This window comes from Pyrus communis, chromosome 6, assembly GCF_963583255.1.
Source record: "Pyrus communis chromosome 6, drPyrComm1.1, whole genome shotgun sequence".
Lineage (NCBI taxonomy): Eukaryota > Viridiplantae > Streptophyta > Magnoliopsida > Rosales > Rosaceae > Pyrus > Pyrus communis.
The window spans coordinates 1,849,185-1,866,196 of NC_084808.1; positions in this window are offsets into that span (position 1 = coordinate 1,849,185).

The following is a 17,012-nucleotide window of genomic DNA, read 5'->3' on the forward strand; positions in this document are numbered from 1 at the left end:
GGGAGGTGGTTTTTGACAAATTTAAAGTAAAAGCAAACAGATTTAAAGACTCTAAACAACTTTGGACGAAATTGGGTGTTTTAATGGATGGATGGCTAGCTAGAGGGTTCATCTCCACACATGACACATATGCATACAAATCGATTTCCAATTATTATTCCTATAAACCATGAATGGCAATGCCCCAAATTAATTGTGAACTGCACATATTAACTCTCAGATTTTCCTAATCTCATTGAATTAGACTCATCGACGTAATCAAATTATTCTTATCAAGTTCCCTATATGAACTGTATGATAGAGATACATATCAAAGATCATTAAGTTCTATGAAAATCATAAGCATTGACATGACATTCGTAACTATGAACTGCATGATACTTCTACCATAGATTTACTTAACACGATTATGACTAGCAACCTCCACTACTTATAAATATAAGTTCATAACGATTAGGTGAAATTCCCTTATATTTTAGCAGGAAATAGATTCATATCACATATATGTTCATGGCTTTGAATTCACCTCTAACTAAAACGAATTTAGTTCCTCATGTTCACACTTAAACAAGATAACTTTAATTAAACATTGAAAACAAAAAATAGAATACACCTAAGAACATTCCAGCAATCCAAGCTTGAATGGCAAGGCACGGCTCCAAGGGTCTCCTCTCCTTTCTCCTTGCAAGGCTGCGACACTAGAGAGATTTATGTGTATGATGGATGTGTGGTGCGAATTGTGGTAAGAGATAGGTGATTTATGATTACTGCGGCACAAGATATTTATAGGGAAAAGGGAGGGCACGGCAAAGGCTGAAATGGAGGGGAATTAGGACTCCAAATCAACAAGGAAAAATGACACTTCTCATTCAGATTCCAGGGAGGAAAAGGAATGATCCTTGCGGTAGGAAACATGGCTTCTAGAAAGGATGTATACGGCATAGATTTAGGGATAGGGCTTTGGCTTCTAGAAACCTGATTTGTAGGTATCCTAATGTCATTTGGATGTCCTCCTTGCAGTTGGAATTAAGGTAAATTAGGATAAGGTTAGGATAAGATAATGTAAGATTTTGGATAATGTTTGGATAAGATAAGATAATTTGGATAATGTTTCCTTCTTCTTAGCTGATTCCTTATCTTCCAAGTCTTGAATTAATTTCTTCAACTCTTGAGCACATTCCTAGCCTCTTTTAATCTTCAAAAACGTTCATCTACCTTGCTCCATGCATGTGCTATCCATTTGAAGCCCAAAACTGCTCTAAAATGCTCCAAATTGCACTTTCTTACCAACTTTGTCATTTAAACCTGAAAACACACGAAAATAGTTTAAAACACTCTAATAAGTAGCAATTAGCTACGTAAATGCAAGAAAACAAGCTAACTAAGTCGCATAAATATGCTTCTATCATAAACCAATTCCCTGACACCCATATGGGTGTGCTCTCCAGTGCGAGAGGGTAAACTAATTCCCTGACACCTATACGGGTAAGCTATCCAGTGCAAAAGGGTAAACTAATTGCTCTTCAGTGAGAAAAGGTAAACTAATTCCCCGACAACCATCTGGGTAAGCTTTCCAACACGAGAGGATAAACCAATTCCCCAACACTCATCTAGGTAAGATCTCCGGTGCAAGTTGATAAACTAATTCCCCAACACTCATCTAGGCCACACAACTCAAAGGATCGAATACTCGAACACCAACTAAGTAGTAAATGGTCAGGAGGTAGCAACCGACGATGAACTCAACAGCTTGACGCCCCAAGAAGCCCAAACTCACGCCCATAATGACTATGTGAGATCATTAGCCTTCTTCGAAGTAGCGTGCTTAACCGACGATTTTATGGCTAAAAGTTTTGCAAAACGCTTCAAGCAAGCAAAGTTTCAAGAAAAACAAAGATGGAGTAAAGTGAAAGCAATTTATTAAATTTCTAGCAAATTGATAAACTTATTATGAAGGTCACCGAAATTCAACACAAGCTAAACAGAGCAAACTACTCATTTAGTAGCTTGGATAACCTTAGGCTCTCCAGTAGCCATCCTGCCTTCAGTAGCCACTTCGCACTCAGCAGTTTGCTCACCCGAGACTTCATCTTCAGCAAGTCCGATGTTCGTAGCACCATCTTCAATTACTCCATCTACGACAATTGAGAAATTAAACTCAAGCAGTTTCTTCCTTCTTGACAAGCAGCACAAACATGGCAGCCTAAATCGTGGCCCCTGCCACACCATTTCCTCGGCCCATGCCGAGCCAGCCCTTGGCTCCAGCCTAGCCGAGTAGCCCAAACGGTGGCCCTTGCCACACCACTTCCTCAGCTTATGCCAAGCCGACTCTTGGCCTATGCCGGTCAGCATGCCACACCACCCCGACGACTGCCGCACCACCCAAGAAGAAGACAAAGAAAATTAAATTTTTCTTACCTTGGTGCGGCGCGGGGAAGACAAAGAAATCAACAAAAGACGGTTCTTTGCAAGGGCAAGCAAAGAAGAATGGTAAGGGTGGGGGAACAAATATCCTCTAGGTTTCTCTCTTTCTTGTAAGGATAAATAATTGCCCTCCAAGTGGATTTAATCCCCTACTTAAGGTAGGCTTAAATAGGCTTTGGAGGTGATTTATTTCCTTTTCTTAGAAGAATCTAATTCCAAGTCCAACTGGGATTCTGCATCAGAGTTGGAGATCTCTACACCTGCTGCCCTTTCTTGTGAGCAGCCCAGCAGGTGTGAGGGCATTTGTGGAGGAAAAAAATAATCAAGAAAATTATGCAGGTGACACATGGACTTTTGGGTTAAAAGGACAAAATTACCCTTGAGGCACACTGGGATTCCCACACGCATGCAACAGACAATAACGGCTCAATCAAGGAAGAGCCAAATGTGATCAAAATGGTATTTATTCAAATCCCTCTCATCACTCCTCATCAAAATCTTATTCAAAAGGTAACTCCCAAAACTTCCTATTTAATTTGGGATTAATTACCATGTTAATTGCAAGATATTATTTCATATAATATCTTGCAATTATTCTCCAATTACACCATATATGACCGGCCACTATTCTCCAAATACGACTGGCCACCCTCCTATAAATACCCATCTTATCCCACTAAAATGTTAAGCCATTTGCCACAAACTCCTAAACACATTCTTTTTAGAATTCTAACTTTGGCATCGGAGATTCTTCGGCCAAAGCGCCCCCCCCCCCGGCCCATTCATCATTGGCGTGTGAGGCTTTTGGCCTTAATAGGTGCTATTATTTTTACAGGTGCATTTTCATCAAAGGAGAAGATGGTGGAAATTTGCATCCACAATTTGCACCTACACACTTGTGGAATCAAGCTATATCCATCTATTCTAAACCCACTTCCATACACCAAAGTGAAATTTTAAATGACTAAGATGCCCTTAGAATTGTTTTTTCCCAAAACTGTAAAATAAATAAATAATAAAATTTAGTGGTGGTTCCTGTAGTGTTTTCGTGTAGAAGACTAGAATATGCAGGAGTTTATGATGGCAATGATTTTGAATTCGTAGCTAGGTTGGCTACTTTGATATTGTAAAACTAAAGATGCGTTTGCATTTACAGTTGAATGGGAAAAAAAAACCTAGCTCCATTGTTTTTCTGTTCTAAAGAACAACGGTGAAAAGAGTTTTTTGATATTCCTAATGAATTGGATATTGTCTGGCAATGAATTTATCCATGATGAATATTGTACTTTTTTGGATTCTTAACGCTTTCTTTCTAATGTTATATTTGCATGTCACTTTGGTAGTCAATCTTCTATGAAAATTATTTTGTACTTTTCCTTTTTAGGGTTAGGTATTGTCCACTTTTGATGCTTTGGACAAGTAGTAAAGACCATTATGATGAAATTTAAAACTTCAACCAGTAAACTGTGACACTCAGAGCAAGATTCACGTTATCATTTGGGCATCTTTGTTTCAACTATTTCGTATTCGAAGAGATTTGAATTCTTTTTCAGGTTTTCTTAGACCTTAATTGTAGCGAAGCGGGAATTGGCATATGTCATTACTTAAATGAAATACTATTATCGTGACACAGCACAAAAATAAAAAAAGGACACCATGACACCATTGCAACATTAGCTTTATGGCTATCGATGAACCATTCTTAAAGTTGACTGGACTTGTTTCTGTCTAGCGGTTGATAGTTTCCATTTTTTGTTGTGGGCGAACTCGAATCATGGGAGAACTTATATCGTGGGAGAAATTTTATAAGGTATTCAGAGTTTAAGTTTTGGACGTTGTCATTTGTGTTTTTTTATGCTGATACATGTGATGCGAGAATTATACGCAAAATTTGATACGTGAATTATACGCGCACAAATTAAACCCTAATTGTGACAATTGTAGTAATGATGTAAGTAGGGATCGTGCTAACCGGGGATTAACTAGGGGTGCTAATCTTTTTTGAATTGACTTGAAAACACAAAAACTAAATGTAAATACTCTTAACAAGACTACTATGACTCAGAATGGCTTTGAAAAACTCAAACTGCCTAAAACAATCAAACTGACTCAAATAGAAACTAGAACTTGATTTAGACGAATTTGAAACTGTTTATGACTCCAAAAGCTTAAAGATATAAAAATAAAACAAATACGAATGATTAAAACTCAACGAAATATGGGGGAAATGTGTTTGGACGATATTAAATTAAATGGACAGAATATAATTAAAGGCAAAATGTAAATATGAATGTGATGAAAATATGGATGATGGAATAGCCAAGGGGTTCTTCTCCACACATGTTACACTTGCATACAAAATTGATTCTCAGTTGGTCTTTCGATAAGTTGTGAAACTCAACACCCCGGGTTAATTAGGTCCGCTTAAATTAACCGTCAAGTTCTCCTTAAATTAATGAATTGGATGGGTTAGCGCAACGTAATTCACCACATTCTCCAAAAGTCCTTTACGTGAAAAGCACAATAAAGATACAATCAAAGATCATTAAGCATTATGAAAACTATAAGTGTTGACGAGGCATTCGTTACTATGATGAGCATGAAACTAGTGCCAAGAATTCATTTAACGCGATTGTTTTATAAGCAACCTCCACTACTTGTAAATATAAGTTCATAACGATTAGGTGAAATTCACTTATATTCTAGCGTCATATTTATGCATGAAAATTAAGCGCGCATTCTTAATAAACATTCATAAATAAGTTATTAATCAAACGGTTAAACAAATTGAATCCACAACTTATGAAATTCCAACGAAAGTTAATCAATTCATATTGCAAATATAAACATAGTTTCGAATCACCCCCTAGCTAAAGGGGGTTTAGTTCCTCATAACTTTGAAATCAAAGAAACACCTAAACATTCCAACAACTCAAACTTGAATTGTATGAACGTTTAGGCACTCTTCTCTTCCAATCCTTATACGTACAAAACAAAGAGAATTAAATTATAACTTTGAAATCAAAGAAACACCTAAACATTCCAACAACTCAAACTTGAATTGTATGAACGTTTAGGCACTCTTTTCTTCCTCGTTGTTGTAGCACAAGGTCTAAGGTGAGCTTTGGGGATTATGTGAAGTGTTTTGGAGGGATGGGAAGTGGTTGGAGATGGAAGAAAAGATGCAGGAAATTGAAGTGGGACTCACGGCAAAGAAGGAATGGAAGTGTTTGTGGTGTGTTGTGTATGAAATGAGATGTGATTTTTAATGGGGAGTGAATGAATGCAAGGGTATTTATAGGAGTAGTGGAGGGAACATATGGCTATGTCATTTGTAGGTGAAGTAAGTGTGTGAGGTTGGTGAAGTAAGTGGAGGTTGTAGGTGAAGTAGGTGGATGTTGTAGGTGAAGTAGGTGGATGTTGTAGGTGAAGTACATGTGTTTAAATGGTTGAAATGTGTAGATGATTATGAGTGATAAGTGATAAGTGTATGATATGTTAAGTGATAAGTGAATGATTATGATAAGTGATAAATGAATGTATGATATGATAAGTGGTGAATGATATGTGGTGAATGATAAGTGGTAGTGTTTAAGTATTTAAAATAGGGAACAAAGCCCTTCCTTGCATGGCAAGGAAGGGAGACACAAGGAAACACACGACAATGTCCTAAGGTTGCTAGGAATGTTGTTTTTGTGTTCTAAAATGCGTAGGAGTTTTCAATGATGCTCAAACATGAGGTCTTTTTAGGATTTAACTTTCCTACTTCAAGTCTTCAATTTCGTCCATCCTTTTGGCTCCAAGCATATGATATCCATTCCAATCTCTAATTTGCTCCAAAAGGCTCCAAAAGACATCCTTTTGCATACTTTGCCCTTAGAACCTGAAAACACACAAAAGAAGCATAAAGAACTAAAATAACTAAAGAAACATAACGTAAATGTACGAGAACAAGCCATTTAAGTCGCATAAATATGCTCCTATCAAATACCCCCACACTTAGCTTTTGCTAGTCCTCGAGCAAAACAGAAAAACAAAACAAAAAGAACAAAACACAACCTACACCTTCCAACAATCGTATCAGGGACTTCCAATGCACATGACAAGTTAAAAATCATTATTCTCACAGATTTGAGCCATCTTTACACTTAAGTACATTCTTACTCATAGTCACCACATACTAGTTCACAATTAAGCATTTAAAACCATGTTTTGAATGTTACATGCCTTAGAGAATTCGCTCAAATCCTTACAAGATATGCACTCGTTTTTCACACAGATTTTCTGACTACACACCCTACACTAGTTATATGTGAGAGATTGATGTAAACATAACAGACTAGTATCTCACATATGTTATAACAAAGAAAGCATTTTCTGGAGTTAATAAGCATGTTTAGATATGATCTCATGAATGGAATGCTACTACTTAGACGCGAGAACCAGTGACGCCATATGCTCATACCAAGTTCAAACTCCACAAATTGAAATACACAACACTCAAGATAGAAGTCAAGGGTTGTAACGGGGCTTGGGGTATGTGGATAACAAAGAAGGGATATGGAAAACAAAGGTTCTTAAAGAAATAGTGAGCAAAGCATTTGAATCAACTTAGAATTCACTTTTGAATGAAAACTCAACTTTTGAACAAAAAGGGAGAATCTAGACAATTTACGCCCAGAATTGGTGTTTTGGAACCTTTCTTCAATCACTTATTCTTTCAATTTTTTTTTTTTTTTTTTTTTTTTTTTTTTTTTTTTTTTTTGAATCTCAAAACATAAACACTTAAACATTCTCTCCCCCACACTTATTTTCTTTCATAATGTAACTCAAAAGGAATTCAATTAAGTCATGCTCACTATCTTTTAAGAACAAGGGTGGGGATTGTCCTAAACTAGGCTAGGTGAGGAAAATGTGGGTAAACAAAGAATAAAGGCTAAACAAGGCTCAACGGGATTAAAACTTACAACAATACGAAGTATGGGAAGTAAGGCTATTTGGCTATGGTGGTGGTCACTACACAACTTCTTCTTGAATATGTGTTATGCAAATCAATAACATGCTTTGAATGAAATGGGCATAAGTTCTAGCATTTGGAACTATATGATGAAACGCTTTCTAAGTAGTAACCAAGCAAAGAATAATGAGATCATGCAACGACTTTAGAAAACAAGAAATCACAGATTATACTCTCCAAAGAACGTTATAGGCTCAAGTCTCTCAGGGTTGTAGTGTTTGTTTGAGTTCCTTCCTTCAAGCATGTTACAAAAACGAATTTTTTTTTCTTTTATGATTGCATGTGAAGTCATATATTATAACCATAACCAAGCATTTACCAAGAGTAAATCAAACTTTTCTCTATGTTCATAACTCTTTCTAACCGTCATGCAATTATAAACCAAATCCTTATCATTGTGTTGGAAGGTACCCTAAGACACAAACACACAAAAACGACTCAAAACACTCTTTTTAGGCTTTTCAAAACATTTTCTTCAAATTTTTATGTGATTTTCGGAGTTATAAAACAAAACACACTAAAACACTCTAAAACAATTTAAAAACACCTTAAAACAGCGAGGAACAACATTTGAAGTTATGGGTGATAAAATAAAATCCCACGAATTTGCATTAATAACATTAGTTACCCCCCCCCCCCCCCCCCCCCCACACTTAAATCAAACATTGTCCTCAATGTTCTAAGCATAGATTCACACAAAACATAAGTAAACACATAAAAAGAACTTAAACATACTAAACATGGCAAAATGTAATTAACAAAGAGAAGAGTTTAGGGACGCAAATCTGGTTATGAAGTGTAAATTCCCTCTTCTCCTTGGTGATTGCATTGAGGCAATGATCTTGGTGATTCCACAGGCATACTCTTGAACTGGGCTGCATGATTCTTTTGATCTCCTCCACTTGTTGATTTTCCTTTGTGCTACTAGGCTGGAGGATTCTTTTGGTCTTCCCCGAAGGTCTGAGCATACCCCTTTGGTCTGTTTCTTTGTTCAATCTTTCCAATTCGTATTGAAAAGGGTTGGAGGATGACTCAGCCTATGTTTGTCTCCACATGCTTCAATGTATCATTTTCACTTGCCTTACTCGCGCCCCTTTGCAGAAGTGGTCCCTTCTCCGGAAGTGTATCAACCGTTGAAGATGACTACTCGAGAGCAACGCTAGGTAAGCAATCAGGAATAGATTCCAGGCAGTTGGCTCCAGATCGGAAGACTGACTCCAAGTGCCGGCTGATTGCTTCTTTTACTTTGCCATGCAAGTAAGAACAAGGACAAAGAAAAAGACAGGGAAAGAGCATGATATGAGATACTTTTGTTTTTGACCTTGATGATATGAGATACCTTTGCTTTGAAGAAGCGGTGAATGAATCAGCACATGTTTCAATCCGCCGTTTCCTCCTGGGTCATATGTACTCCAGGCATCTGGTATCATCTTTGGGGAAGAAGAAAGAATTGAGTATTTCGAAAGGCTTTGCTGGGAGTGCGCCCTCAGAGGTGAGGGAGAGTTGGGCATTTTCTTCAGGTTTGCCCTGCCATAAAAGACGAAGGTCGACATATATAGAGATAATATCAAGTGGTGGTACTTTTTACCTTTGTCGACAAACGTTTTGATCCCGCAAATCCGGCTTTTTGAAATAATGGCGCCTCTTCGATCTCTGAACACGCCTCTTCGATTTCTGAGCAGGCGCCCCTTCGCTTTCTGAACGACGCCCCTTCGCTTTCTGAACGACACGTGGTAGTGCAGATGCGGCTCCTTTTGACAAAGCTGCACGCGTCTTCTGAAAAGCTGAGAAAGCGTCGCCGAACTTTGCGCTTGTCGGCTAAAGATGTGTAGTTGCGATGATGGCCTCCACGTGTTGTCTGAAAAGAAGAAATCTTTTGACAAAGTTGAACGCGCCTTCTGAAAAGCCGAGAAAGCGTCGCCTAAATTACGCCGGAAATTCTGGCTTTTTGAATTGGTGGACGCGTCGCCTTGGCTTTTTTATTGAGCTATCGATCACCACAACAAACACACTCTGAAGATTTCCCATTCTTGAAAATTGACTCCGGCCCTTTGAAATTTAACTCCATCCCTTCTCTTTGAACACTTTTGAAAAATGGCAAACTCATCGAACCTTAGCTTGGAATTGAGCCTTAGCAGTGATACGGGATAAGTGAGGGAGCATTTTCATGCGACTTAAATGGCTTGTTCTCGTGCATTTACGTTATGTTTCCTTAGTTATTTTAGTACTTTAAGCTATTTTCGTGTGTTTGTAGGTCGAAAGGGCTAAAGGAGCAAAAAGATGCATTTTGGAGACTTTTGGAGCACTTTTGGGCTAAGGACGGATAGCTTATGCTTGAAGCCAAAGTGTTGGACGAAATTGAAGACCTAATTGGAGCCAAAGTGTTGGAACCTTGTTCTCTTTAGTTTTAGGACATTTAAACCTTTCCTAATCCCAATCATGCCATGCATAACACACATCCATTCTAACACATTGTCATTGCACATGCATTTCCTTCATTAGTTAACCCACATGCACTTATCACTTATCATCACCACATATCATATCACTTAATCACTTATCACTTATCATAACCACATAACCACATATCATATCTTCAGGTTTGCCCTGCCATAAAAGACGAAGGTCGACATATATAGAGATAATATCAAGTGGTGGTACTGTGTTTTTACCCTTGTCGACAAATGTCTCTTCGATATCTGAACGACGCCTCTTCGATTTCTGAGCAGGCGCCCCTTTGCTTTCTGAACGACGCCCCTTTGCTTTCTGAACGACACGTAGTAGTGCGGATGCGGCTCCTTTTGACAAAGCTGCACGCGTTTTCTGAAAAGCAGAGAAAGCGTCGCCGAACTTTGCGCTTGTCGGCTAAAGAGGTGTAGTTGCGATGATGGCCTCCACGTGTTGTCTGAAAAGAAGAAATCTTTTGACAAAGTTGAACGCGTCTTCTGAAAAGCCGAGAAAGCGTCGCCAAAATTACGCCTGAAATTCCGGCTTTCTGAATCGGTGGACGCGTCGCCTTGGCTTTTTTATTGAGCTATCGATCACCACAACAAACACACTCTGAAGATTTCCCATTCTTGAAAATCGACTCCGGCCCTTTGAAATTTAACTCCATCCCTTCTCTTTGAACACTTTTGAAAAATGGCAAACTCATCGAACCTTAGCTTGGAATTGAGCCTTAGCAGTGATACGGGCGCACCGCGTCAAGGTAACGTATGGCGCCCTTCTTTCTTTTCTTCTAACGGTCTTCTTACAGGTGAAGACTCCGTGATGCAGGACGCCACAACAGCTACAATAGTAGCTAGGAACCTCCTCACTCCAAAAGATAGTAGGCTGCTGTCAGGACGGTCCGATGAGTTGGCCGTTCAAGAGTCCCTCGCACTTAGTGTTCAGTGTGCGAGTTCTGTGTCCAACATGGGCCAACGCCTGCTTGCCCGCTCCCGTCAGGTGGAATCATTGATGGCAGAGGTGGAAAGTCTTAAGCAGGAGATCAAACTGCTTAAGCATGAGAATAGAAGTTTGCACGTGCTTGCCAACAACTATTCGACGGGCATGAAGAGGAAGCTTGATGAGCTGCAAGAGTCTGAAGGTCGGATTCACAGTGATCGTCAAAGGTTTTCGTCTTTCCTCCAGAGGCACCTTTTTCCTGGCTCATCCAGCGCTTGGCCAAGTATTGAGGCCTGGAATGCTCTAGCTCCGATGCCTCCCGCTCCAATGCCTTCCGCTCCAATGCCTTCCGCTCCAATGCCTCCTGCTTCTAGAATTTTGCCCAGTAGTGGGGCTTCAAGTAAACGCCCTTTGTGAAGGCTCCATCTTTCCTTGTTTAGCAGTGCCTATCAATAAACCAAACATTTTCTCAATGTTACAATCATAGACTCACACAATTAATAAACAAACAAACAATAACAACTAAACAACCTAACAAGGCAGAAACGAAATATCAACAAAGAGAAGAGTTTTTAGGAATCTGGAATTGGAGTGTTTTCTAAGTCTTCCTTTGTTGAATGCATGGGTTGCCTCCCAAGTAGCGCTTTCTTTTACGTCTTGCAGCCGGACGGTACCTCCGTTTAAGCTTGACTAGGTTCCACGGCATGGAGGGGTACCTCCTCCACGCATACAAATTAAACCCTTGACGGACATCAGTTGCTCATCTGGGAATGTCTCTATGATAGGCACGGCATCCTCTTCATGCACCATACGGCTCAAGTGGTCAGCCACCACGTTTTCACTTCCTTTCTTGTCCCGGATTTCGATATCGAATTCTTGGAGAAGAAGCATCCATCGGATAAGCCTCGGCTTTGCTTCCTTTTTCGTGAGCAAATACCTCAAAGCTGCATGATTAGAATAAACGATTACTTTAGTTCCAATTAAATATGAACGGAATTTATCTAAAGCAAAAACCACAGCTAGAAGTTCTTTTTCCGTCGTGGAGTAGTTCAATTGGGCATCGTTGAGAGTCCGAGAGGCATAGTATATGACATGCGGCCGCTTGTCTCTTCTTTGTCCTAGAATAGCTCCTAATGCATAGTCGGATGCATCGCACATGAGCTCGAACGGAAGGCTCCAATCTGGAGGTACAATAATGGGGGCCGAGACTAGCTTCTCCTTGAGTTGGTTAAATGCCGAATTACACTCTTCATCAAACTTGAATGGCACATCTTTTTGAAGCAATCGGCAAAGAGGGTTGGACATCTTGGAGAAGTCCTTGATAAAACGCCTATAGAACCCTGCATGGCCAAGAAACGAACGTACCTCTCTAACCGAAGTAGGAGAGGGTAAGTGACGTACAAGGTCTATTTTCGATTTATCTACTTCAATTCCTTTTTCTGAAACAATATGTCCTAAAACTATACCTTGTTTCACGATAAAATGACATTTCTCCCAATTCAAGACAAGGTTAGTTTCAACACATCGTTTCAAAATTAAGGTCAGATTATCCAAGCAATTATCAAATGAACTCCCAAATACACTGAAATCATCCATGAAAACCTCAATGATCTTTTCAACAAAATCGGAAAATATACTTACCATACACCTTTGGAAAGTGGCCGGTGCGTTGCATAAGCCAAATGGCATGCGACGATAAGCAAATGTTCCAAAGGGACATGTGAATGTGGTCTTCTCTTGATCATCCGGGGCTATCACAATTTGGTTATATCCAGAGTATCCATCAAGAAAACAGTAAAAAGCATGACCGGCTAACCTTTCGAGCATCTGGTCGATGAATGGCAAAGGAAAATGATCTTTCCTAGTCATGGCATTTAGCTTCCGGTAATCGATACATACTCGCCAACCTGTTTGAATGCGGGTTGGCATAAGCTCATTCTCAACATTCTTCACCACTGTCACTCCGGACTTCTTTGGAACACATTGCACCGGTGACACCCAACGACTATCAGAGATCGGATAAATCACTCCACAATCAAGAAGTTTGATAATCTCCTTTTTCACAACTTCCATCATTGGAGGGTTGAGACGGCGCTGAGCCTCTCGAGTTGGTTTAGCCCCCTCCTCAAGAAGTATACGGTGCATGCATGTGGTAGGGCTTATTCCTTTAATGTCGGCCAAAGTCCACCCTATGGCTGTTTTGTGCTCTCGCAGCACCCTCACAAGCTTCTCCTCCTCCATTGCCGTGAGACTTGATGAAATGATGACGGGCAATGTTTCGCCTTTTCCCAAAAACACATACTTCAAATGGTCCGGCAACGGGTTAAGTTCAAGCGATGGTGCCTGAACAACAGAAGGTAGCATCTTAGTGGAAACTGAAATTGAAAGTGAGAGTGGGACCTTACCATATTGTTGTGGCAATGACTCAAGGGCTACCACAACCTCAATTATTTCTTCACTAGAACCCATTGCAAAGAATTCCTCCTCCTTGCCGTGGCCTTGCATTGGCCCAAATCCTTCATTTTTGCGCTCTATGGCCTTAGTGATGGTTGTTTCCAGGGCGTCCTCGTTCAATTCTTCAAGGTATACCTGCGCCAAAGAATCGATAACATCAATGGAAAAACAAGAATGGTCATCAACGGGATATCTCATAGTTTCAGAAATATTAAAATCAATCACTTCCCCATCGAATTCCATTGTTAAGGTGCCTTTGTATACATCAATCTTCGTTCGGGCCGTCTTCATGAATGGCCTACCAAGGAGAATCGGCAAAGATGTAGAATGGGCTGAATCCTCCATGTCTAGGACGTAGAAATCAGCCGGAAAAATTAAATGGTTCACCTGCACAAGCACATCTTCCAAAACTCCCTTTGGATACGCGTTAGAACGATCAGCCAATTGTATAATTACACCATCTTGTTTTAATTCACCCAAATTCATAGATGCATAAATAGAATAAGGCATGACATTTATGGATGCACCTAAATCAAGCATGGCATTTTCAAAACGATTATGTCCAATCACACAAGGAATCGTGAAACTACCGGGGTCTTTGCACTTGGTAGGCAGTTTACGTTGCAAAACAACGGACACATTCTCGCTTACCTTCACTACGTCTTTGTTTGCCCTTCTTCTCTTTGTATTGCATAGGTCCTTGAGGAATTTAGCATACTTTGGAACCTGATTGATTGCATCGAGAAGCGGTATGTTCACTTGCACCTTCTGGAATGTTTCAAGAATGTCCTTCTCGCTTTCTTCCTTTTTTTCTTGCATGAACCTTTGAGGAAAAGGTACATTGGGCAGATTAGGACGTGAAGTACATGAATTTGAACTTAAATTACCTGATTTGGCCGAGTTAGGGTGATTGGGGGCCTGCGGCATTGGGTTTTTCACCCTTTCCGTGGGTGAGCTAGACACTTCCTCAGGTTGTGTCGTCTCTTCATCTACTTTCTGGGCAGATTTGGGATTGTTTGGTTCGGCCCCAACTTCTTTTCCACCCCTTAGGGTGATGGCCTTGGCGGATTCGAATCCTCCCTTTGGATTGACTGTGGTTGAGCTAGGAAGCTTTCCTTGCTCTCTAATTTGTCCAAGGAACTCAGAAATCTGCCCTATTTGTTTCTTCATATCCATCATCTCCTTCTCGTTATTTGCTATCCGGTTGTTTTGATTTTGCAACCCCTGCGAAATAGAGGTTAGTAATTGCATAGCTTGATCACTTTCCAAGGACGTACCTGAATGAGATGATGTCGAAGGTTGTTGGGGTTGTTGGGGTGCATACGGCTTGGAATAAAAACCAGGGGGGTTTGGCCTAAATCCTCCTTGTTGGGAAGCTTGTTGTGGCTCCCTCCATTTGAAGTTTGGATGGTCTCTCCAACCTGGATTATATGTGTTAGAATATGGATCGTTCCTTGGTTGGTTTTGATTCCCATAGCCCATGGCATTGGCAGATTCCCACCCACCATTCTCGATTAGTTGAGGGCACTTGTCGGATGGATGCCCTTGAATTGAGCACACGCCACAAACTTGGTGTTCTTGTGCTTTTGGACCAATCACAACCTGAGAAACAAGAGAAGTAAGATTAGCAAGTTGTGATTGAATTTCAGAAATAGCACTCATCTCATTTACACTTTGTTGCCGTGGGGCTTCCCTTTGGCCCACTCCTTCATATTGTTGAGCGTTGAGCGCTCGGTTGGCTATGAGAATCTTGGCATCCCTTGGTGTTTTGTCCACCAATGCTCCTCCCGCTGATGCATCAAGCATTTGACGTTCGATAGGAAGGAGACCCTCATAGAAATATTGAAGGAGAAGTTCCTCCTTCATTTGATGTTGAGGACATGAAGCTACAAGGCCCTTGAAGCGCTCATGATAAGCCGGGAATGTCTCACCATGATTCTGTTGAATACCACTAATTTTCTTCCGTAGGAGAATCACTCTCGAAGTAGGGAAGAATTTCTCCAAGAAAGCACGCTTCATACTCTCCCACGAAGTCACAGTTCCCGGGGCTAGTTCGTAGAGCCAATCTTTGGCCTTGTCCATAAGTGAAAATGGAAAGGCCTTCATCTTCAATATACTCCCATCCACAGTGACGGGGGTCATGCTCGAACAAACCACCTCGAACTCCTTCAAGTGTTTGTTGGGGTCTTCCATAGACAAGCCATGGAACTTCGGAATATGGTGTAACAAACTGGATTTGAGTTCAAATAAATCAGTCTTCCCCTCTGCAGCCGTGGGGTATTGGATACAAAGAGGCAATGCATTATCCAAACCCGAGGCCGAAAGCTCCTTGATGGTTCGATTGTCCACGGCCATGGTTGGTACTTCCTCTTTAACCCAATCCGTGGCTTCCTCTTCTACGTCAGGTTCGGGACCAGGAGGATTAGACTCTTGAAATTTCTTGTTCCTTCTCAAAGTCCTCTCGAAATCACCGTCAAAGTCGGAGATATGCTCACGAACAGATTGTGAGTTACGGGTCATAAACTAGTACCTACACACAAAAGTAAACAAGATAAGTAACCAACTTAATAGACTTGGCACAAGTAAGAAAACAAGTTGCCACACACTAAACAATTTAAACAAGACTCAAGACAAAGGGATTAGCAATTTTGCCAATCCCCGGCAACGGCGCCAAAATTTGATGCGAGAATTATACGCAAAATTTGATACGTGAATTATACGCGCACAAATTAAACCCTAATTGTGACAATTGTAGTAATGATGTAAGTAGGGATCGTTCTAACCGGGGATTAACTAGGGGTGCTAATCTTTTTTTAATTGACTTGAAAACACAAAAACTAAATGTAAATACTCTTAACAAGACTACTATGACTCAGAATGGCTTTGAAAAACTCAAACTGCCTAAAACAATCAAACTGACTCAAATAGAAACTAGAACTTGATTTAGACGAATTTGAAACTGTTTATGACTCCAAAAGCTTAAAGATATAAAAATAAAACAAATACGAATGATTAAAACTCAACGAAATATGGGGGAAATGTGTTTGGACGATATTAAATTAAATGGACAGAATATAATTAAAGGCAAAATGTAAATATGAATGTGATGAAAATATGGATGATGGAATAGCCAAGGGGTTCTTCTCCACACATGTTACACTTGCATACAAAATTGATTCTCAGTTGGTCTTTCGATAAGTTGTGAAACTCAACACCCCGGGTTAATTAGGTCCGCTTAAATTAACCGTCAAGTTCTCCTTAAATTAATGAATTGGATGGGTTAGCGCAACGCAATTCACCACATTCTCCAAAAGTCCTTTACGTGAAAAGCACAATAAAGATACAATCAAAGATCATTAAGCATTATGAAAACTATAAGTGTTGACGAGGCATTCGTTACTATGATGAGCATGAAACTAGTGCCAAGAATTCATTTAACGCGATTGTTTTATAAGCAACCTCCACTACTTGTAAATATAAGTTCATAACGATTAGGTGAAATTCACTTATATTCTAGCGTCATATTTATGCATGAAAATTAAGCGCGCATTCTTAATAAACATTCATAAATAAGTTATCAATCAAACGGTTAAACAAATTGAATCCACAACTTATGAAATTCCAACGAAAGTTAATCAATTCATATTGCAAATATAAACATAGTTTCGAATCACCCCCTAGCTAAAGGGGGTTTAGTTCCTCATAACTTTGAAATCAAAGAAACACCTAA